The sequence below is a fragment of the Lucilia sericata genome, unplaced genomic scaffold (genome assembly GCF_015586225.1).
Source record: "Lucilia sericata isolate MDLA Ls3-8-SP2 unplaced genomic scaffold, ASM1558622v1 Contig000080F_arrow, whole genome shotgun sequence".
In the NCBI taxonomy this organism is placed as follows: Eukaryota; Metazoa; Arthropoda; class Insecta; order Diptera; family Calliphoridae; genus Lucilia; species Lucilia sericata.
The window spans coordinates 545,720-570,168 of NW_023994113.1; the positions used below are offsets into that span (position 1 = coordinate 545,720).

The window sequence follows — 24,449 nt, forward strand, 5'->3', positions numbered from 1 at the left end:
AGAAAAAGTACAAACATTTAAATAATTGATTATCAATTTAAATTGAATTTAAATTACAACCATCAACAGCCAACACGTATTTATACAATTTCATACAAAGCATTTACATCCTGCTTAATTTATAGCAGAAATTTTTACAATCAAAGGATTGAGATCCTGCAAATAAAAACAAAAACACACAAAAAAATAGCATCGAAAGAAAACTACTTACATGCTGTTTAAATGCTCTGGACATACAATTGGTCACATAAATTAAAACGTTTTTTCCATGGAGGGGGGGGACTGTTTGGTGGTACATTTGTGTCAACAAATAAATTGCACACGAGCTAATGTACAAGTAAATATATGTATATTAACGTAAAGTAAAGGCTTCGTATGCTCCAAAAAAAGTAAAAAATCATTATGTATTTTTTTGAAAATTGACTCGTAAAAGTGAATTAATTAAATGATAAATCACAGTGATAAAAGCGTGTAACTTGTATCGTGATGTATCTGGAATCGTAGTCAATTTGTTGGACAGTTTTAGAAAATATTGTCTAAACTTTTTTAATCAATTGTATTGCAATCGCTATGTTTATTTTATTACAATTACCATAAATAGCATAGATATTTTTAAACATTATTATTTTAAGTCAAAATGTATTATTGCCGGCGCACTGCGGTATTTATCTTTTCCGGTTTATATTAAATTAATATCTTTAGTTTATGTAATTATTCATGCATTAAAGGTTTTCAGTAAATTGAAGTCTTTTTTTAAATAATGAATTTTCAAAACAACAAATTCTATTTAATAAACCTCTAACAAACACATTTTTATATACATAGGGCAATGATTACATTAAGTGATTCATTACTTCAATTCTATGATTACAAGTAATTGTAATTGGCTTAAGTTCAATTACAATTACAAGTAACTATAATTAGTAAGCTTCTATCAAGGCTGGGTCGTCTGTCTGACATTACCCTTGTTTGGGTCCCTGTGCATAGGGACTATTATGGAAATGAACTGGCAGAACGGGATCTGCTTTTGATATCTCCAACGCCGTTCCAGTAGCAACCCCGTTAGGTTTTATCAAGAGTAGTTTCCTCAAATTCTATCTTCAAAAGACACGTGTAAAGGGGCCAAGATGTTGTGGCCCTCTTTCAACGCAGAAGTCACCTTGTAAATCGAGATTAATAGCAGTAATAACAGGACACTGGGTGCTAGGCAGACATGCAAGTAGGCTTGGGCACTGAACACTGTCGCAGTTGCAAAGACAGGTAAAAGGAAGAAACGGTCTTCCATCTTCTCAGCGAATGTCCTGATCTATCCGTGAAAAGAAATCGTTTTCTTGGCAGCTACTTCATATCTATCCTTGGTGAGATATCTGGATCTAAGCTTAATGATATCCTAAGATTTCTCATTGCTACAGGCTGGATCTAAAGCTATAAAATACTACATATAACGAGTGGAGTGGTCCGGCCAAAACGGAGCCTCTTCGACTCTACTTGACTGATCGCACGTAGTGAACTAACACGTTAACCAACCAAAGCTTCAATTACAATAACTTCAAATGTAATTGTAATTGAATATGTATGGATTGGCCTGCTAAAGAGGTTATTTACCGATTAATTAATGTATTCTAACCAAATTCTCCCAAAAAAACTTAATATTACCGGATTTAACTGCTTCTACAGAAACAGATTCTGAAGAGATCTGAAAATCGTTTTAAAAAGCACAATTCGGTAACATTTCGAGATATTAATCATCTAAGGTCCTCTAAGACCCTCTAAGGTCCTGCGTTTTGATACCTTTATAGTTATTTATGAAGTCACTAGGTAATGTTGATAAATCAGCAAGTCCCTATGTGACAATAATGTTTGTATAATGTTTGAATAAGTACATTGAAAAAGTACATTAAAATTGAATGCCCAGATTGTGATTCATCAGCCGAGGTATTCTTATGGTCGAAATCATTTTCAAATGTGTTTTGATCTATCTAATAATTTTTTTTCATTTTATTTATTCTTTATTGAATCTTAACCTATACTGTAACTAACGTTGTTATTGCCACTGCAATTTCAACAGAAGTTCTTGATAATATATTTATCTGCCAAAATCCATTGTTTTAGTCATTCTTCTTAGTCATCTATGATCCTCAAATAACAGCAACTCCCTGGCAAGGGGATTTGGGTGATCCATTAAGTTTGGTTAGGTTGATAGAAGGATGTATCTACATCAAATCCGAAGAAATACACCTAGGCCACTATCGGGCCTATTGTGCGCTCCTTTTCATGGAAAATTTTTGTTGGTAAAAGCCTTATATAGTATTCACTAAATGTATTATAGTCCGATGTTCAGAAACTCAGTTTCCTGGACGTAATTCCTAAGAATTTTCCAATCAGTGTTCGTGTGGGATATTATATCCGGAATAATATCACTTCTAATTTCGGCGAAAGCCTGACAATGGCAAAGAAAGTGCCTTAGATTTTCACTGTAGTCTCTACATTCGTCTGAATCCGCACGTCCAATTTTGTATAGGTGTGCCCGTAATCCTATGTGTGGGTGATCCATTAGTTTCGACAGGTAGGTTAAACAAGACAGTTTGATCTTCTCGCATATTATGGGGAGATTGAAATCCCTATGAATATTAAAATTTTTCAACATTGCATGAGGAGGTCGTTCCCCATAGTTGAATGCCGTATAGCCATATTGGTTTTATATTTATTTTATACAAAAGCACTTTGTACTTCAAGTCTAGAGCAGACCGTGGTCCAATTAGTCGGTGCAATTGAGCTGACTTTAATTTTATTTGTGTAACCTTGGCTTCAATGTGGTGAGTCCATGTTAAGCGGTATCAAGGTAGATACCAAGATATCTCACATGGCTTTGTTCAGGAATTTTTATATTATTTATCTGTACGAAAGGACAATTTTTCTTAAAGTAAATGTTATGTGAGTACAATTTGTTACATTGACTTTTATTTTCCATTTGTCCAGCCACTTTTCCAATTCGCCGATGTTTAACTGGAGTTGTTCCGAAGCTATTGAAGGGTTTTCATGTGGGCTTACAAAAGCAATATCGTCCGCAAATGTAGATGTGTGAGTGAGTGCGCTTGTTGGCATATAATTGTAGTATATAAAATATATAGGAACGAACCTATAATACTCTCCTGGGCTACTCCAGTTGATATTTTTCGACGTAAAGAGATAACATCTTTAGATCTAATTCGAAAAGATCTTTCATATATGTAATTTTTAAGCAGTTTGTGATCTTTCGCAGATAGTAATATAATAATTTTGTGTATAGTGCCAGACTTTATCGAAAGCTTAAGAAATATCTATGAATAATGCTGAGCAGTATCGCTTGCTCTCGAAGGTTAAGATGTACTATAAGGCTTTTAAGCAATAACTTTTCAAAAAGTTTTGAGAATATGAACAACAGGCTAATGGTTATGATGTCACTTGAACGACATCATTCCTCGGTTTAGGTATTATAACAATCTGGGATACTTTCCATGAGGTAGGGAAATATCCAATACGTAGCATCTACTTAAAGATGAACGAAATAATTCTCAGTGTTGAATTGGGCAGGTTACTTTTCAGCATGTAATAATAATGTTAACTATAACAGGTTATATTCCTGCCTTTAGACCTTTGATTGTCGTCTTCACAGTAGAGAACCGGAATTTTATTAGGCGTGGAACCACATTATTTATAATGAATGAAGAATATGTATAATTTTGAGTAAACATATTCTTCAAGTGATTGCCGAATGCCAAACTACAGGTCGTAATTTTGGAGATAATTCAATGAAATTTGGCACATGATCTTTAATGGTACCGTAGATGAAGTTTACATCGGTTCATTATTTCACCTAGCCCCATACAACTGCACCCGCCGAATAGGGCTTTTAGTTCATAATTATGTTTAATATACTCATATCTCGACAAAAAGCTGCAAAAACCAAGTTGTATACAAGACTTGATGACCCTCACGAATTCCATAATAATAGGTTCTCATATGACCCTAGCCCATTAAAATTTCACTTAAATGTCCACAATTTTATTCAACAATAAACGGCTCAAGTATGTATATCTAAGGCAAGACACAATTCAACTTAAATGATTTATTATGGCAACTAAATCACATTATATTTTTGTCAAAGGTGCAGGGTATTATATGGTCGGCCTCGCCCGGCTATAATTTCTTACTTGTTATTTTATATATTTATTTTTCTTTTTTATAAAAATTATATAAGAATTTCTTCCTTCTAAGCTTCAAATAGTCTACTAAAAATCACCTTCAGGTTAAACTCATGATTAATAGAAATCAAACACGAACATTTCTATATAAATAGGTTCATTATTAATTCATCAATATAACACGTGCATGAACATAATCATTATTATTATTTGACTGTTTGTCTGCTTTACTTCTTGTTTTTCAATAAACATAAATAAACCATAAATTATGTAAATATATGCATATAAATGTGTATATAATAATATGAACACGTACATATATGCACATGTAAATACTTATTATATTTGCAGACATATCAGATATATGTATATAAAAATAAACCTATTAATTACTTAACTTATAATACTTGTATTTAAGCCTTCATGGTTGACTACATACTTACAAACACACACACCGAATAAACATTTATTTATTTTCTTTTTTTTTCGATCGGTCTTTAACTAAAAGGGAATATTAAGTTGTTTTGGAAAGTGTAAGAAGTTGGTTTCTTCTTGTTGCACTAGAAATCATTAACTAGCAAATAAGGTGATATTAAAGCCATAATAGTAAATTACTCATGACGCCTGGGGTATGTTAAAATAATAATACTAATAATATCTACACAATAAAGTAAATATGCATAGGTACCTGTATATGTGCACTTCATCACAACCCAGTAGGTTTTATATTTAAACACAAATTTTCTTTTAGAAAATTGTTAGCAGCAATCTATTATTGGCTTAATTGCGTAATTGTAATTAAAATATTGAATTATTTCCATTTAGAAAGTACCTAGAACTAGTTTGAAACATTCACCCCGAACTGCAGGGATACGCATAAAAATACATACATATTCAAGCTCAATCAACAAAATATAATAGACTTATTCACAAGACTTTCTTCTTCATGGATGTCGACATGTAGTTGTGCATACAACTCGATATGTACATGAATATGTAAAATCACATATCCATACATGTGTAAAATGCGTTCTTGACCACTTTAATTTTCTGGCTGACTTTCATGACTACCGCCAAAGTACAGCAGTAAATCAAAGTCTTTAAACAACTGGAACAAAAGAAAAGCTCCTCCCCCCAATATGTAAAATAAAGAATTACAAGTTAAAGCAAAAAATAGCAGAAAACCAAAAAAACGTGTAATAAGAATTATTCTTTTTTTTAAATCACTTTGCTTGTGCTGAATGCATTCAAACAAAAAAATGCAAAAAGAGGAAAATAAAACTGTGTACTAATGAAAGAGTGTATCGAGGGGTGTGTATGTTGTATGTAAATTGCAAAAAGGAAAAAGGATTTCATTTTATTATCATTTATTCATTATACGCCCCTATAATTCTTTGTAAAGAAACATTTTAAATCATTATCTTTTGAAATTTACAAACTTGTTTATGTATATTTACTTATTGCTGTTACAGCCTTAAAATATGCTATATATCATTTCCTTGAGTATAAATTAAATTTATTGCGTAAAAGAAAATCCTAATAGTTAAATTAATATTTGTTCGACAAAGCTTATAACTGGAAAGCGTTATTTTTTAAACAATATACCGGAAAGGAGAAAAATGGTTAAAATAAATACATTTGAACTTATAGTTTAGTGACGAATCTCCCCATCGAAACCTATTAACATTAAAACAAGCATCAGATTAATTTTGTGAAGAGAGTTCTTTAATGCGGACAATTATGGACCGAACTCTTTGGATTTCCACAGACTGGCTAATTTCAAATAAAAACAAGTGAGAAAGTATAGTCGGGCATGACCGACCATATGATACCCTACACCAGTTATGAATATTAAATGTGATTTATTTTTCATACACAGAGGGAAAAAGAAATATACACACCTGGTACCAAATTGACACCAAACTGTTTATAATATTTATTTTTTTTTGGTATTGACTTATCAACGATCAGGTTCATAAAAGACCTTCTTCCAAATAGGATTATCCGTTTCAACATGGGAATGGTAAGTATCCAAAGAATGGCAATAAGGGTCATACCTCATGGTGGAGTCCTACCACCACTTCTGTGTAACGTAGCCATAAACAGTCTACTCAGAAAATTGGACACCCAAAGATATAAGACTGTCGTATACGTTTCCATCTGAAGACGATTTCGCAAAGACTCGAAACAGCACTTAATTTATTAAGTCGATGGAGCATAAGCCCGAGTAAAACTGAGCTTGTACTCTACACTGTAAAATACGAGATCGATAACTTCACGGGATGGTTGTCTGGTGGAAAGCTCTTGACAGAAACTTCAACTGTATACTCCTTGACAAAGTTCTAAGGAAGATATCAATGCTTATAACAGCAGCACTGTGAACAATATCGACCTAATCTCTATTCGCAATGCTAAATTGTATCCCAACCGATATTCTAACCAGAAAACTGGCAATTGGCACGACCTTCAGACTCAATGAAATAAATGTATGGACATATAGAGCATACGGTCATGCAACTATTATGAAGGAAACATCTTTCTTCCCAGTTAATATTGATTGCTGCACTCCCAAATCTTTCTTCCACAGAAACTTCGGCTACACCATCTCCGAAAACTCTGTACTGGGGGTAAATAGTTTTCCAAGAATCCTTTCGGTATATATGGACAATTCTAAGAAAGGGGAACGAGTGGAATGTGGCATTTTCATTCCTAAATTTGGCATTAAAATAAATTTTAGGATACAGAATGATTGTAGTCCACTACAGGCTGAACTATCAGCCATAAAAAGAGCAGCAAATTGGCTTTGGTACTATAGAATATCAAATAGAGATATTCAAATTTGCACCAATAGTCAAGCTGCTATCAAATCTACATCCACATCCAAATTAGTCCACGAATGCCGGACATCCTTATATAGGATGACGAGACATTCGACAATCGTGCTCAAATGTGTGCGGGGTCACGGGGATTTGAACCAACTTGTATCAGCACCAGAAAGATATGGCGAAGTTTCGATAGTAAACGTACCTCGTATCTTTTACAACTAAGCCGTCCTCACCTCAGCAATCTTGTTGCTGTCATCACAGGACATAGTTTATCTGCAAACCATGCAAGAAGACTTAGTATACCTCACAACGACTTCTGTGGAAGCTGTCAAGACGAGGATGAGTAAGAATCCATTGAACATCTTCTCTGTCGCTGCCATGTGCTAGCAGACGATTTGTCAGAACTATCTAGGCTAAGACTGGAGAACATTAACGCCTTCATCAGGCACAATAATTGATTTTAAGAGCACCAAGGCAAACTGAATCAAGGCACTTACTAGTCCACAAGGACGAATTTTTCTCTCACTTTCTCTACTTCTATCTTGACCTACTCTTAGTACTATATTTTAAACTTACTCTAGACTTCTTTTATGACTTTACCCTAAAACTATCCCCCACTTTCTCTCTTTTTATTTTCATTATCTTTGCAGGTATCACAAAGGGACCAACAGGACCCAAGTGTGCGAGTTATTCTTTGCCTGAAGAATAGCAATTGCTTAAGTTTGTGACGGACGGGACATGTTTTTGTAAATTCACAAGATCAAATAGCTAATCCATAGTGTAGCCATAAAGCAATACTTTGCCCATAGTCATATCCTCCAGTGTTGTATGGATTCGTCACATGTTTCCCGTCTTTGTGTTCATGTCAATCTTGTCCGCACGCTACAGGTCGCAATTTTCAAGATAATTTGATGAAGTTTGGCACAAACTCTTCGTTTGATCCAAGAACGAAGCTTATTTAAAATAGTTGAAATCGGCTTTATCGACTCAGAAAATGATTCTAAGCCGATTGGTATACTTCACTGAAGTGGTGTAGTATATACAAATTAACCACATTTTAAACATACTTACTAGAGTAGGGTATCACAGGGTCGACAATACCACCCTATACATTCCTACATATATACATTCTATAATTAAATGTATTTGTCCAATTCACAGTCGAAGTTGTGCCGTTGAATGTCATAATTTATTAGTATAGATTTGTTAACGAAACATAAACACAACAATAATAAAACTTTACAACATACAACTATACAATGCTAAGAAGCGATTGTGAATTGCACAAATTATTAAGTGGCAATACCTCTTCTCAAAGTAAAAGTAATTGCAAAATAAATTTAATTATTCCGCATTATTATCTCTCAACAACATGTGTAATAAATAATGAGGTAACTAGAAGTAGATTCAACTTTTAATTAGTTACACAAATAAATCCCTTAATTATTTAAGTTTTTACCAAACAATTTCTCTCTCAAATGGTCAAAATATTTTTTACATTAAAAATTTTCATAATTTAAAGTTTATTTTATTTATTACTACATTTTTATAAAGTTTATACAATAACTAATGAAGTCACTTTGAAACAAACTAAACAAATAACTATCAACAACTTGAGCAAAATAACTAATAACTCAGGTTGTCCTTTATAAAGAGAAGATATTAGATACAAGAATAAACTTTTGATTGAATTTTAATCAGACGTATTATATGCTCATTAAAAGTATCATTAGTTTTTAAAATAACTTTCAATCTTCTTTATCATCAACATTTTTCTGTTTGTTTATTATTGTTTTGTTACTCGGAAAAATTTGTTGTTAAGAATAATATCACAAAGGAGGATTTTAACCCTGCAGTTTGGTATATGAACCTATCCTGAGAAGAAAACAATTGATCCTTCTATAGATAACTTTTAGTGGGTTTAATAAGTGAAATTTTAAGTTTAATTCAGATTGACTTCTCGCCAGATTTGTGAGGGACACTAAATGATTAACAACATCTTTGTATTACAAGAAGTACACACATACATACATATGTATAAATTGAAATCAACCAAATGGCTGGACTTTTGGGATAATACTGTCTTAAAGGGTTATATTGATAGTTAAGAAAACTGCTGGGAAAATTAACTTTTTGCCAGCCAGTGTGCATATGGTGTGTGGGAGTATTTCCGGTACTCATGCACACATACAAAGTTAGGAATCAAACTATATGTAGGTGTTTGTACACGTATATGTATAAGTATGATAAAACTTTAAATTATTATAATAAAAATAATAAATTTGTCTATATAGAAAAATGTTCAAATGTATCTGTGTGTGTCTACACTTTGTATGTATAAAACAATATGTCATTTGCATAATAGAATGAAATTTTAAATTTCAATTTTCCAACAATAGAAAAAGTCCTTTATTTTTCATTCATTTTTGGGTCTGTTGTTCTTGTTAGTCATACATAACAAACCACAAGATAATTTATGAGTATGTCATATGTAAGGGAAAATTGATGGGGGTGTATGTGTATATGTGTACGTATGTGTTTGTGTTCTTGTCATTTTATCTTAACCGTATGTTAAAGTTTTGCAGGATAAAATGATGAAGTTTTGTTATATGCTCATAATTGTCCTTTTTTGTTGATATTATTTTATATATTTTTGTTCCTTTTCATTTGCCATGGAAATGCACAAAGTAGCCATAAGGTAAATAAATATAATAAAAAGCACAGACAAGCCAAGACAGGATAGAAAAAACAATAAACCATTTTGTAGTTATAAATTTATGTATTCAGTAAAAAATATGGGGGTGTTTGCTTGGAAAGTGTTAGTGTTTGAGTAGGAGGACATCTTTTTTGACACAATCTTAAACTGCCTAAGATCTAGAGGAGTGTTTGTTGGCTCCTAACTGTAGTGTTGTTAGTGACACATTTAATTTTATTCTTTAGGTCTTTAGTCTTTAATGAATATTTAATATAAACAAGTTGCTTGAATTAAGTTTAAATCTGACTCAACATCAGTTTATTTTGATAAATTTTAAGTATTCTTTGAGAATGTTATTTTTACATAGTCAAAGCTGGAAATCACATAGCATGATCTAGTTCGAAACTAAAGTCAACTTATGACTAATTGTCCTTAATCCTGTAATACATATTACTAACAACAAAGTGCATCGTTTATGTAAATTTCCCGAATTTGATATTATTTAAATAATTTTTTTTAATATACAAAAATGTATTTATATAGGTCTTACCTGAAAACTGATTCTGTTAAACCCCGGAAATCACTCCGAATTTTTTGAATCTAGAAAAAATATAAAGTAATATAAAAATAATTAGAAAGTTGGACAAAATTTAAGAAAATAGGATGGGTTTTGTCATGCCAAAGTTATAGGGTAAGGTTAGGTTGATAGGGGGAGGTATATACATAATATCAGATACGAAGAAATACACCTAGGCCGGTCTCGAGTCTGTTGTGAGCTCCTTTACAAAAGTTAGTGGAAAAAACTGTTCATCTTATATAACAGTTCGGTTTGTAGTTATTGAAGCTTTACCAATTACAATTACTCGTACAATTACTTGTATTTATAATGAATGTTTTGCCAATTACAATTATTTGTAATTGTAATTGAAGTTTAGCTAATTACAACTGCTTTCACCTGTAATTGAAGAATTCCAATTTCAATATTTGTAATTGTTAAAAGCTAAATAGTGGCAAGTAATTGTTATTGTTATTGTAATTGTAATTACACATTGCAAGTAATTGTATTTGACCATGTAATTTATTTTGCTAATTACAAATACTTTTAACTGTAATTGAATTTATTTTGCTAATTACAAATACTTTTAACTGTAATTGAAGAATTCCTATTACAATATTTGTAATTGTGATTTTTCCCCTTATAATTTGTAATTAGAAATACCTAGATTACAATGATAAGTAATTGTAATTGGCAAAATTTCAATTATTGGTCAATTAAAAATTACTTTAAATTGTCACTTCATTTCAAACTTCAATTGTAATTGGCTATTACTCCATTACACATTGCTAGTAATTGTAATTGACCATGTAATTTGTTTTGCTAATTACAATTATTTTTAACTGTAATTGAAGAATTCCAATTAAAATATTTGTAATTGTTATTTTTCCCTTATAATTACATGTAATTTGTAATTGGTAATACCTCAATTACAATGGCAAGTAATTGTAATTGGAAAGACTTCAATTATTGATTAGTTACACATTACTTGTAATTGCAATTGGCAAAACTTTATTTACAATTACAAGTAATTGTAATTGCCTATTACTCAATTACACATTGCATGTAATTGTAATTGACCATGTAATTTGTTTTGCTTATTATAATTACTTTTGACAGTGATTGAAGAATTTTCAATTACAATTTAGAATTACAAGTAATTGTAATTGAATTACAAGTAATTGTAATTGAATAACAAGTAATTTTAATTGGCAGTTACTCAATCACATATTGCAAGTAATTGTAATTGACCATGTAATGAATTACTTTATGTAATCATTCAACCTCCTCCCTCCCGATGCTAGGTTCCCTTGACATAATTCCTTAAAATTCTTCCAATCAGTATTCTTGAATGATGTAAGATCTGGAATAACATCCAGCTTCTCATTAGGAGGGCTCCCATACACCAAGTGGCCTTATAGGATTCTCTCGCAAACGTATTTCGGTATTGGGACTGCCGTACGCTCCTTTATATGGAAAATTTTGGTAAAAAATACCGCCTTACGTTTAGACACTCTTTAAAATTCCTTAAAATTGTTCCAATCAGTATACTTAAGATTTGTAAGATCTGGATTAACATCGTTCCCAAGAAATTTGGATTTAATTTCGAGGAAATCCTGCCAATGATAAGTGTTCCAGAGACTTACTGCCCTCTCTGCTATATTCACCTATGTATAATTAGTTATATCTGTGAACTCAGACTTGCACATTCTATGAAGGCTTCTTTCTCGTCCTGCTCTAGTAAAGACGGATCCCATAAACCAAGCGGCCTTATGGCATTCTCTCGCAAATGCAAATTTTTCATTTATCTAGTTAACTTGTCAAGCTTTCAACTAAAAATTTACATTCCTATTGTTTCCCAGATATTCGATTATCATCAAGGCGTCTCAGTTGCACATGGAAAGTTTTAGTTATTTTAGTTGATCATACCTCAAACTTTTAATAATTAGTATTAAAGGTTATTTAGAGATTGTCTGTTCAACAAGAAAAAAATTAAAAAAAAATTCTTTAAAAAGTATTCTTAGTTACCCACATTAACCAACTATATACATATGTATGTGTGTGTATGAAAAAACCCCCTAAGTTGACAAAGGATAATACTGATGACAGCATTTATTTATTTGAAGTGTTCTTCTCATCATAAAAATATGACAAATCCTTGAAACGAGCAGAGTTCAGAATCATTGAAAATCCTTATTTTTTCTCATTTTCTTTATTGTTGTATTCTCATCTCAGACCAGAGAAAAAAATATTAAGGTTCTTAACATTTTTAAAGTGTTGCAAAAGTGACCATAATTTAAGATCATAAGAAAATAAATTAAGTTGAATTCAACAGAATACACCCACTCAAACACTCACACTCACAGAGACACCCTTGGAAGAAGAAACTTTTGTTTTAACATCCTTATGTTACATTTCGATTTAATACTTTTGCACTTGCAGACATGTTGAAGATTTTTTTTTATGAAAAAAAGTTTTTCCTTAAAGAAAAAAGAAAACTAAAACTAAAAATAAAAACTCAATATCTTATAAATCAGCATCAGTAGGATATGTGAGTATTTAAGTGTGTATATGAGGGCAATAAACATTTTCTCTTTAGTTCACAAATACTGCTAATAATCTTATATTTATTTCTTTGCTCCTCTTTATTTCCGGTTCTATTTTGAGGTTCTCTAATAATCTTTCTTAACAAACATATGGCTTGTTTAGTTGTTTCCAGCAATAGATTTTTATTTTTTTTTTTCTTAAACTTAGGATTATTAAGTTTTAATATCTATGTATGTGTGTGTGTGTGTGTGTGTATTTTAAAAATAAACTTTTGACAAATACGATTTTTATAGTTACGGATTGTTTCCTTTGTTTAGTTTTAGTTTTATTGTATGTGCCACAAACTTAACTTATGACTTTCATTTATTGTTTTTTATGATTTAGCTTTGAAGTATTTTTGTAAATTTATTTTTAAATTTGAAATTGATAATTAATTTTTTCAATAACTTTGATATTATCAAATTGGCAGATATGTATGTATTGATTACAAATTTTAAACAAACTTGTTTTAGAAAGGGTGTAAAAATAACTTTTGAACAGAATCCTTGGAACCGGACGTCGCCATTACTTTTGCAACCCGTTCTTTAGGGGGTTTATAAGGAATTAGTTCCTTGGCACTTGTTATACACTAATTCAATGAAATGAATGTCGAAGGACTTTACGTTAACACCTGCTCTGAGCGCCTTATTTCACGGTGGTCTTTTTCATCCACTGGGTAGCCTTGAGAATGGTCAACGGTCGGCCCTGAGTCCTTCAATGAAGAAATCAGGTGGCAATTTTTGTACATGGCTGAGCCGGTCCATATACAAGCACTTTGCTGGAGTACTCGAGCTATCTAATCTCTTGCCATAGTAGCCTCCGTTGGGGAAGGACAGGTGTAATGAGCAAGCTCAATCTAACCCCGACAAAGAAAAAGGCAATCACTGGTTAGAATCAATAGAAGGGCGGACCCTTCTATTCAGGTGAAAACACCCTATTGATGTTATGAAGAATGCTCTGTCCCTACAAACATTCTCATCATCTAAATATTCCCCCCAGTGCATTCCTGGACCTCTTAAAGTCACCCAACCACACTACAGAGATAGTTTCTGTTTGTGTGGCAACAGTACGTATTTGGTAGCCCGAAATACCCAAAATAATAAATCAGGATCCCTCTTCATAGGCCGATCTGTGACAAGGATGTAGGAATATCAACTGAACCCAATAATTACCCTGACAAATAGTCGCGTAACATGAAATAATATATCCTGTTGAGATGGCAACAGCACCATGAAACTTCCCCGAAGCGTAAAAAGACATACTAAATCAGTAATAATTTCGAATATATGGAAACTTTCCCAATCATTCACCAATTTTGGCATCAGTTCGATTCCCATGATCATAAAGATCCCTCTACGGAATGATTGGCATTAACTGAACGCTATCCTGACAATTCCCCAGCATATACCGGCTCCCTACTACACGACCGGTAAGAAATACCGATCGCGTTCAGGAATGCAGACATGTGTCATTTGAAAAGAGAATTAACCAACCAATGTGTAGGATATATCAGTCCTTAAACCAACATTCTCTTCCCGCGAATTTGGGTTTAAACCACAGCCACTACGTGGATCCCGAAGGAACCTCAACCAACTGACTAGCCAGGACTAGTCCTGCGGGCAACTGGCCACCCGTAGTGGTTCTCTGGTTAGACCCCATGTCAAAACATACCAAGGACTAGCCGAGGAGTGACCAATTTATAGTCCCGGCAGACTAGAGGTACTGGTATCACCTCTTTTCCCCGGGATTGCAATACACCAAGATGAGGGTCTTTCATCAAGGAAATATGCCCCCGGGGGGTTAGTACAATGGAATGTATAGTATTCATTTAAACATTCTTATCTTTATGAACTGAGTATGTATATAACAGATCTCTAAGGAAATGCACAATAAATGTAACGCAAGTATTAAAAATTATAAATTTCCATCAGAAAAAAGTCGTTCATTAGAATATAATGAACACTTTTTTTATTATTGAACCAATAATAACTCTAGCTTGTGTGAAAGCCATCATTTGACGCCCAATAGCTAATCGGGGGTGCAGTGCAGTGACTAACAAACGGGAAGTCCCTGGTTCATATTCTACTTAACTCCCTCTTTGTATTTGGTGTTCCAAAAACCTTGCAGTAAACTGCAAAAGGATGTTACGAATTAAACTGATGTAATAGCCTAAAGTGAATGTATTATTTTCGTAACCAAACGAAATTAATTTTGACCATTTTGAATTGTTGAAAAAAGAAAGAACCAAAGACACATTAGATCAAGTTAGGTCATAGTAGGCCACAAAGTGTTGACACGGTTAAATTTGGCGGCACATTTAGTTTAAAATCTATTTTGTGAGAACAACAATGCCAGTATCCAAGGCTTTAGCTTAGCAGTCAAATATGAAACAACAACAAACAATTTTAAATTTAGAACACGTTGAATACAAGTACATGCACTCATATACTTAGCTACATATGAAAATGTATTTGAAAGAAGTATTAATTTGTATATATGTATGTTGGTGCTCTACAACACCAACCACAACTTACATATACTTACATACACATGAAAATTAAGTGCATGCATATATACGGTATTTGTAAGTATCTATGAGTTTATGTGTATTAGTAAATTATTTGTATCTTAGTATGTGTTTGCATGTATTTACATGCACTTCCTATAAGCTGACCTAACATGACGCTTAAGTTTCCGCATCCGTACGGAAGTGGTAGTGGTATATGTATGTTTGTATACATATAAAAATACACTATTGTTTGTTACATTTTCTCCACTGCCCATTCCCCCTTTGCGGGTTGTACTCAAACGAGTAATATAATTTTTCTTAATACCAACTTTGTGTGTGAATATTTGTTGTTTTTTAATTTTTGATATTTAAGAACTGTGTAAACCTTTAAGCTTAAGTTGATTATTGCAAAAAATTAGTATAAATTTAGTTGAATTGCATTTTAAAGTCTTTAGAAGTTGGGGAAATCTGCGATCTAAAACCGATTATTCGAAATTTTCAATTACAAGTATCTTTAAAAATTTTTTGACTATAATCCAGTATACGAACTCAATTTGGAAATATTGCAGTGATCAAAATCAAGTACTCATCGCAAGAGCCGTAGGTAAATGTTACTTAAGGGTTATAGTTATATAAAGTAATTCATTAGCAAGTCCATTACTTGTAATGTATAATTAAGCTATATATTTGTAATTGTAAATGAAGTTTTATCAATCATAATTACTTGAAATGTGTAATTGGCAAATAACCAAATACAATTACTTGTCATTGTAATTTAGGTATTACTAATTACTAACACAATTATAAGTAATTATAATTGGCAAAACTTCAATTACAATTTCAAGTAAATGTAATTGGTTATTGCTCAATTATACATTACAATTAAATGTAATTGGCAAAACTTAAATTAAAGTAAATTATAATTGGTAAAGCTTTAATTACAATTTTATTTGGTAAAACTTCAATTACAGTTACTTGAAGCCTCCATATGAATTAAAAATAAAAATTCGTATATCTGAGAAACTATTAGAGCTAGAATCTTGAAATTTTACTTGAAGAATTATGACATTCATCTGAACATTTAGGGTCTTATTCATAAACTTTTATCAAAGGTTTATAAATCAAATTTTCATACAAAATTTTTACTATAAACCTTTGATAAATGTTTATGAATAAGGCAGTTAGAGTATAACGGTCGGACTTTCAATGGGGAACTTTGCACCTCTTATATGAATTAAATATAAAATTTCGTTTATCTGGGAAACTAATAGAACGTGATTCTTAAAATTTTGCACAAATTATTTTAATATTCATCTGAACATTTTGGGGAAAAAGTGCGAGCTTTCATTTGGGGAGCTTGAAGCCCTCACTGAGAAACTATTAGAGCTAGAATCTTCAAATTTTACATGAAGAACTTTGACATTAATGGGAGCATTTAGACAATAACGGGCGGACTTTCAATGGGTGGCTTGGCACCACATATATGAATTAATTACAAAATCTTGGAAACTCTTATATTCTTCAAATTTTTCATATATAATAGAAACTGGCGAACTTGCAATAATTTGCTTGACATATTGTAAATCTGGAAAACTATTGTAGTTAGAATCTTCAAAATAGTTAAGTGTTTTTTTTATTTATACATATTGCTTTTAGGGTAGCAAAGCACACTGGGTATAGCTAGTACATATATAAACAATAAAATTTATAATAAAACTAAACCAAAATAGCTAAGACAAAAAGATTACAGACTGAAGGTTAGTGGGAAAGTACTTTGTTTTTTTGTTCTTCCTTCGTTCCTGTTTGGATATGTCACATACTCAAGTAGCCAGACTTAAATACACACACACTTACATATAGCAACTTAAACTCGTATGTGTTGTAAAACGGAAACGGAAAAGAAGAAATGAAATGAACGAAAAAAAGATATCCCTTGTATAATGGATCCTTAGAACAAGTTTTATGCCTACTAAGCTCTTTCTAAACCACTCCACTTTAGTTTAGTCTTTTAATAGTGGTTGGTAATAGTTAGCAGCAGCAATTGCTGTTGTTGTTAGTGTTTGTATTATTGTTAACATCGTCTACAATGATTGTTGTCAATTGCCGTTGTTGTTAGCATTTTTAGAATGTTGTTACTAACACTGTTAACTGTATGTGTTTGTATGTACTAGGGGTGTGAATGTGTTTGTATCATTACTATAAAATTTATATGCCTGTTTGTATGTATTTAGTTTTCAACTGTCATTTTTTTCTTAAAGTGGTAATAATGGGTGGCCTCTACTTGTACGTTTTGCTTATTATGTTTGATTGTATACTCCTTGTTTTTCGTATAGCCTATTTTTCTCACTTCCGTATACCCTTACCAGATAATTTCCCTTTTGCCCTTTCTTTAGGCCAAATAACATGACAGTGTGCTAATTAGAAGACTGTGTTTTTGTGGCCACAACATAAAAAATATATATAAAAACCACAAAATGGAAGAAATAATGAAAAAAAACTAATAATTTAAAGGTATGAGAGAGGAAATAAGAAAAAAAACTGGAAATAAAAATAAAAAAGAAAATTTAATGCATTAAAAATGGCCAAAAGCATGTCATGTACAGAGAAAACCACTTTATATGCCATACATATGTATGTATTTACCCGTATGTATGTGAATATAAAATTGCCAGCATATGTAAATATATATGTACATTAGGGTGGCTCCGTTTGTATGGAGAAAACTCAAGTTACTGATATATCCACCGAAAATTCTAATATACTCAAAATGTTTGTCCTGGTTTCTACATTTGATAAGCAAAGTCGAAGGATAGAAAGGTCCTTTTTCAGGAGCTGATATCATGTGAAAGGGCTTTGAAATGCGTTTTCGCTGACTTATTATTATTTTTATTATTATCATTTTCAGCGATCATCAGTAACCCTAATGTACATGCGAAAGTTAGAGTTCAGATACAGACAAATTATACAGATACATATATACGATTGTAAACAAACACAATTAAATAGTCGAACATTTATATAAAAATTTATTATTTATAGTTTCTTAAATATTTGTCCACAATTATCTTTAGTTCGTGTTTACAGAGGAACTATTATTATTCATGCAAATTTATAACATAAAACTAAGAAACTGAACTGCCTAACCGACCACTGTATTACCAAATGTAACTCTGTGTTGGAATATAGAAAATAAGGGAAGCTAATCGTTAATAACTAAACTAAACCGATTACATCCTTACTAGGGGGTGTATCAATGGTAAAAAATGACGATTTTACTATAAGTTAAGGAGACTTCTTACAAGATATGAGGTTTCAACCGGCAATTCACAGAATATACGAAGCCTCAGAATGGACTTGGAGCAGCTATGACCTCAGTCTTTAGTAAAGCGTTATTATCTTTTGGCATTTAGTCTTTAATAGTGTTGGATGATTCTTTGAGCTGTGGAATGAATCTTCAACGGACCAGCACGGATTTGACCCTGGAAGCCTCCATTTATATGCATATCCATTGGGATATCAAAGTAAACAAAGTGACCATAATGGCGTTTTTTCATTGTTCAATGATTCAATGAAGGAAGGATTGGAAAAGCTTTCACACTAGTTACACATAGTACAGAGTGTATGTATGTAGACTTTTCTTGTTACCAAGTGTAATTGATACTTGATTCAGTATAATTCTACAGTCTGTGAGCCTGAAATATAAACAATTTTCAAATACTTTCAAGATTGTTCTGCCCGATTGGTAGGCGAACAGAAAAATTTCAAGAATTGAGGGGCCTGTGGCCTATATAGAACCCATATAAGTAACATAAATTAAGTGATACAACTATTGACATGGTCTGGTTATCGTGGAACAATTTTTTTATATAAAGGTATGTGTGAAATCCAGCTAAATGTTTTGTCAAGAAAGCCGACAAATTTTTAACCCAGAGACCAAAGTATACTTTCCTATCTCGAATAAGAAAGAAGATATGTCAGATGATGTCAGAATGGACTATCCACGACATACAATATTTTATAAGTAACAAAGTTGTCTTGGAGCTGTTATAATGTCTCAAAAAGGGCAAAAGCTGTGTTTTTTTTAAATTTCAGGACAAATACCAGATGTGATGGAGAAAATCTGAAGCCTTGGACCTTGGACTTCGGAGTGACACCTTCAATGGTGATTCCTAGTAGGTACGAGTGGATTGGGTTCGAAGTACTGTTTGAGTGGTGTGAAGTCTTTATAGACGGGACCAATAAGGAATCTGGTACAGGGACCGGAGTTAATCGGGTTGATGATAACATTAGAGTATCCTATAGACTTTCGGATGAATATATCGTCTTCTAGGCGGAGATCTTGGCGAGCTTTACAATGTCACATGTTATATTCTAGCTTGGTAACTAGCTGCAGAAGGGACCTAGAATCATTAGTCTTGTTATAGATAGTGTAGCGGGACATTGTGATATTCGAGGAAACGTGATCGCAGATGAATTATCCAGACAAGGTTCAGAGCTTGACCTTTATAGTAAGAATAGTTCTGTAAAACCCCCTGTCTGTTATTACTATGGACTAATCTTAAAAATTCAAAAACTCTACCAACCGATCCTAGCACAGTAGGCTGGATTGCAGGGTTTCAAGGGCACTATGACCGAAATTAAAGCCAAAAGCAACCAGAATACTATTACGGCCCTACACTAAATTATTGCGTTGAGTTCCATACAAATTTGTTGAAAACAAAAACAAATTACAAGTAAATCAATGCCTTAATTTAGGTGTAACAGTTAAGAATGGACTGGAAGAGTATAAGTACTTTAGTAGGAGTAATAAATGGTCACTGCGCAATTGGGGCCTTTAGGGTTTATGGGGTCGTTAACACGCATGATTTTTGTAGGTTGTGTGAGGACGAGGGGGACCTAAAAACATTGGGGCATATCTTATACAGCTGTCCCATAGTACAGAGTTTGAGACTGAAGTGGCTAGGTAGAAGATTCCACGATGTCAGGTTGTGGTATATCAGGTGAATATCTTGAGGTGACGGACAATGAAGATTTCCCTTTTATTTCCACTTTCTTTCCGTAATCCTATTTCTTGGGGGGAAATTCTTACTCTTCTAACTTTTTCTATCTCTCTTATTCTTCCATCTTCTCTCTACTATTCTTGTTCTTTATTCTTCATTAAAGGGAATCACATTGGACCCTTTGGGTCTCCGAGTGAATGTATTCCTTAGCATACAATCCTGTTAAACTTAACTAATCTGAGAAGTAGTAGGAATTTTGATAAAATTTGGAAGTTTCTTATGTATTATACATAACTGCATTATCCACTAACTGATTTATCATACTTACATGAATCGGAAATTGAGAATTCCACAATTTAAAAAGGATAAAAATATTCAAAAAATTTGGTCAAAAATGTGTATTATTTTCAGCATAAGAGTAAGGTTTTGTTGTTAAATCCCACTATATATACTTTTGTCTGCATCCGCAACTATTTATGTCACTCTGTTAATAGTTTAATTAAAAGTTATAAATGTTGTAAACATTAAAACAGCAATCAAATACAACAAAAATTTACGAGCTCGTATTTACATGTAAAAAATAAACAATTACGATTACAACTATTTGTAAAAACTATTTACTGCCACAAGCAGGAGGAACCAAATAAATGAATGAAATAAGGACACATTTTAATGTCTGAAAAAGAAGAAAAAACAACACAAAAAATAATTAAAAATAAATAAAATGTTTAAGTAATTTTATTTATTTTGAAATGTTTGGCAAATTTATTAAAGATGAATGATCGGGAGGGGTGGGAACTATAAACCAATGGAGATTTTATTAAATTGGAACAAAAATATACAATTTTTGAAATAAACAATTTCATTGATCATTTCTAAATTATATTTAGCAGTTTTTATCTTAAGTTTAGTTTTTAAAGCTAAACTTTATATTTACTTACATTTTATTTACTAGTTTTAGTAGAATATTAGTTTAGTTTAACTTTAAAATGTTCAGCACCTAGCAAAATAATCCTCATAATATGAGTAATTTAATAACACTACCACCAGCAAAAGAATTTATACTTTTGTGCCAAATAAAATTTAACTCAAAGTCAAACACAAAAACGAAAATTGTGATAAAAGAAAAATTCTACAAGATTTTTCAGTTGTACAGACGTTTATTAAAGTCTGTATAGAATTATAATTCTAAAACGTGTATTTTGTCTATTATTTAGTATGGGGGACATCGTTGCCGAGAAGCAAAAGCTTGAAAATGTTAAGCTCATCTTAAGAGTTTGTGTTTTTTTAAAAGATTTTCTACAGCAAATAAGAAATGTAGAAAAAAAAATAAAAATAAAATATTCGTAGCTAGACAACCTTTTAAAAAATCAACCAACACACTTACACGAAATAAGGACGTCAGATCTGCAGTTCGCAGTGTCTTGAAGTAAAGGTTTTAATTATAATTTGCAGAGTTGGGCTTAGTCTAGAAGGTAAATTCAAGTAAATAAACTCTTCATAGACTACAGTCATACATCGGTTTGATAGCAATTAACTCCACAATAGACTACTTCTGATTGGTTAAATAACTAGTTGCTAAGATATAGTACGGAAACAAAGGTTTAAAATTACTTTCCTCTCAACTAGTGTAAGAGAGAGAAAGAGTGATGAATCATCGCTGATGATTCGTAGATTACAGGCAAGATTACTTAGGGAATCTCAAATAGTTAGACATTAAATCCAAATAATATATATGAAACTGTGATACAATGACTCCTTGTATAACCGCAGGGCACCGACCCACAAATACCACTACATACTTAGTAATCATAGAGCTTTATATTTTAACGTTATTTCATGACGTGGAAAAAATATGTTCAATGTCCTTCATATATAAAAGAAGTATAAAAGACACAAACATTACAGGTAAGTATAAGTATACAGTTGTAAAGGTGCAAAAAAAATATATAGTTATAAAAATAAAATACAGAAATATAGCAAAAAAAAAAAGTAAAAGAATTGTGTCAGTGCTAGAGGTAACTACGACAACGACTATGAGGACGAGGACGATGGAAATGACAAGCAACACTACCACCACCACTAAGAAACATGAAATGTCTATGTATACAGGCATATGTATATATTGTTGCATATGTCTGTTGTTATTAAAGTGTTAGTGTGAAGTCTAACGTATTGCCTTGACTACAATTTTTGGTGTAAATAGAAATGTTGCAAAAAAAAAAAAAAATTAAGAAAAAAAAAAACTAGAACGGAAAAAAGAAAAGCAAAATATGTTAAATTTTTTATACCTTCAAGTTCCTGCAACAGCAAAAAATACAACAAAAAACTGGTGTCTATACATAATACTAAAACTCTGAAGTTCTTAACACGAAAAAATATCAACAACGGCTTTGCCACACAAAAACACACCAAAATCTGTACAAGTATGTATTGATACAAAAATGAAAAAAATAAATAGGCAAAAAAAAACATAGAAATGAAAAATGTAAATATATCTATGTACGTGAATTTAACTCCAATAAGCCAGCGTGTAAAAGAAAACAGCCAGTTATTATGGCAGTAGTTTAAAGATTTTACGTCATTAAAGGCGGGAAAATTGTGCCCCTATCCGCAGAATTCTTGTCAAAAAAGTTCCTTACAAATTAACTGATATAGATAAGTTAAATTATTATCATTCTATTCATTTCCACTGTGAGTCCAAATAGTGATCTTAACCCATCTAATACCACAAGCACTATGACAATCTGTCATTGATTGATTGAGATAGGGGCACAGCATTGCGATCTGAGTAAAGATCTTTTGTGCAGCCCTTAGTTAACCATTGAAGGTTATGTTCTCGTATGAACATTAAAGTCCTAGTCGGTGAGAGATTAAATATGTCATTTGGCAATAGAAATGCTCTAAGAACTCATTACCACCAATCACAAAATAAATGTCCTGGTGGTATCTAAATCCACAGTCTCCTGTATAACAACCCATTAGTATTCTTAAGCCACTCCTGTAAAGCGACAATAACCATTGGAATTAACCTTTTGTCTGCATTATGAATCATTTTACATGTATGAGGGTTCATATTGACTCTCAGTGGCGGAGAAATTCGGATTCAACATAAGAAACACATTTTTTCCTAACGTATCATTTGGGGATACCAAAGAATGATTCTGCCAAACAATCTGTTTTTTAATTGCCCGAGTGACCTTCATGGCCGGGTACCCAGCATAGTAGTTTGTATAAGAATAATATAAGAACCACATATTTCCCTAATGTACCCTTTGGGGTAACCAAAGAATGGTTCTGCCAGACAATCGGCTTTTGAATTGCCAGAATGACCTTCATGGCCCGGTACCCAGCATAGTAGTTTGTTATGAATGCCCAGTTGATTAAGAGATGTCAAGTAAGGCACCCGACCTGGTTGCTTATGATACTAAGGCCTTAAGGGAGACCTTCTCAGATGAGGCTTTTGGAACACCAGACTTTAATGATAACGTATTAGGCACATAAGCCAGAAATACATCCTTTCCATCATCTATCGGAACAGCTGGATCCGAAAAGCCATGCTCGATGCTTTTTAGGTCCATATTGTAATTTTTGATTTTTAATACATATTATTTTAAATGCCCATAAAAAAATGTTTTTTAATTGGGAGAGATAAATAACACCATATAGCAGAGCTCCTTACTATATAAGAACTATCAAATACAACCGGACAGTACCATGATCCGAAGGCCACCGTTATAAACACCTTGACCTAATGTCATTCATCCTATGGTCACAGTATGGATGATAACCGATCGACCGTCCACTCTAGATCCGCCATGTTTTGCTGAAAGATCTCGTCACCAAGCATGTTCGGTCATTGGGATATGAAGAGACTGTGACATTGTCAAAAGATTTGCTACATTACGCATCGACATTTGATTTTGTTGCGATTCATTTGGGACGACATACTCGATGTTATATTGCATATCCGATCATATATCGTTTGATTGAAACCTGACATTAGCAATCGAATTAATTTTGTAACCCGGGTAGTCACCCAGAGTCTTCGAGCACGGTGCAGGGGCTTAAGTATGCACAGCGTCTGTAATCGA

The 24,449-nt window shown here is 32.4% G+C and overlaps 1 long non-coding RNA gene across 2 annotated transcripts in view; it reads right to left on the bottom strand.

Annotated features, from left to right (window-relative positions):
* Window positions 1–24,449, bottom strand: part of LOC119599541 — a 196,038-nt gene that overhangs the window by 100,526 nt on the left and 71,063 nt on the right. For both annotated transcript variants that reach the window (XR_005231080.1, XR_005231079.1), the window contains exon 4: window positions 10,255–10,304. This is a non-coding gene — a long non-coding RNA (uncharacterized LOC119599541). The remainder of the gene's footprint in view (window positions 1–10,254; window positions 10,305–24,449) is intronic.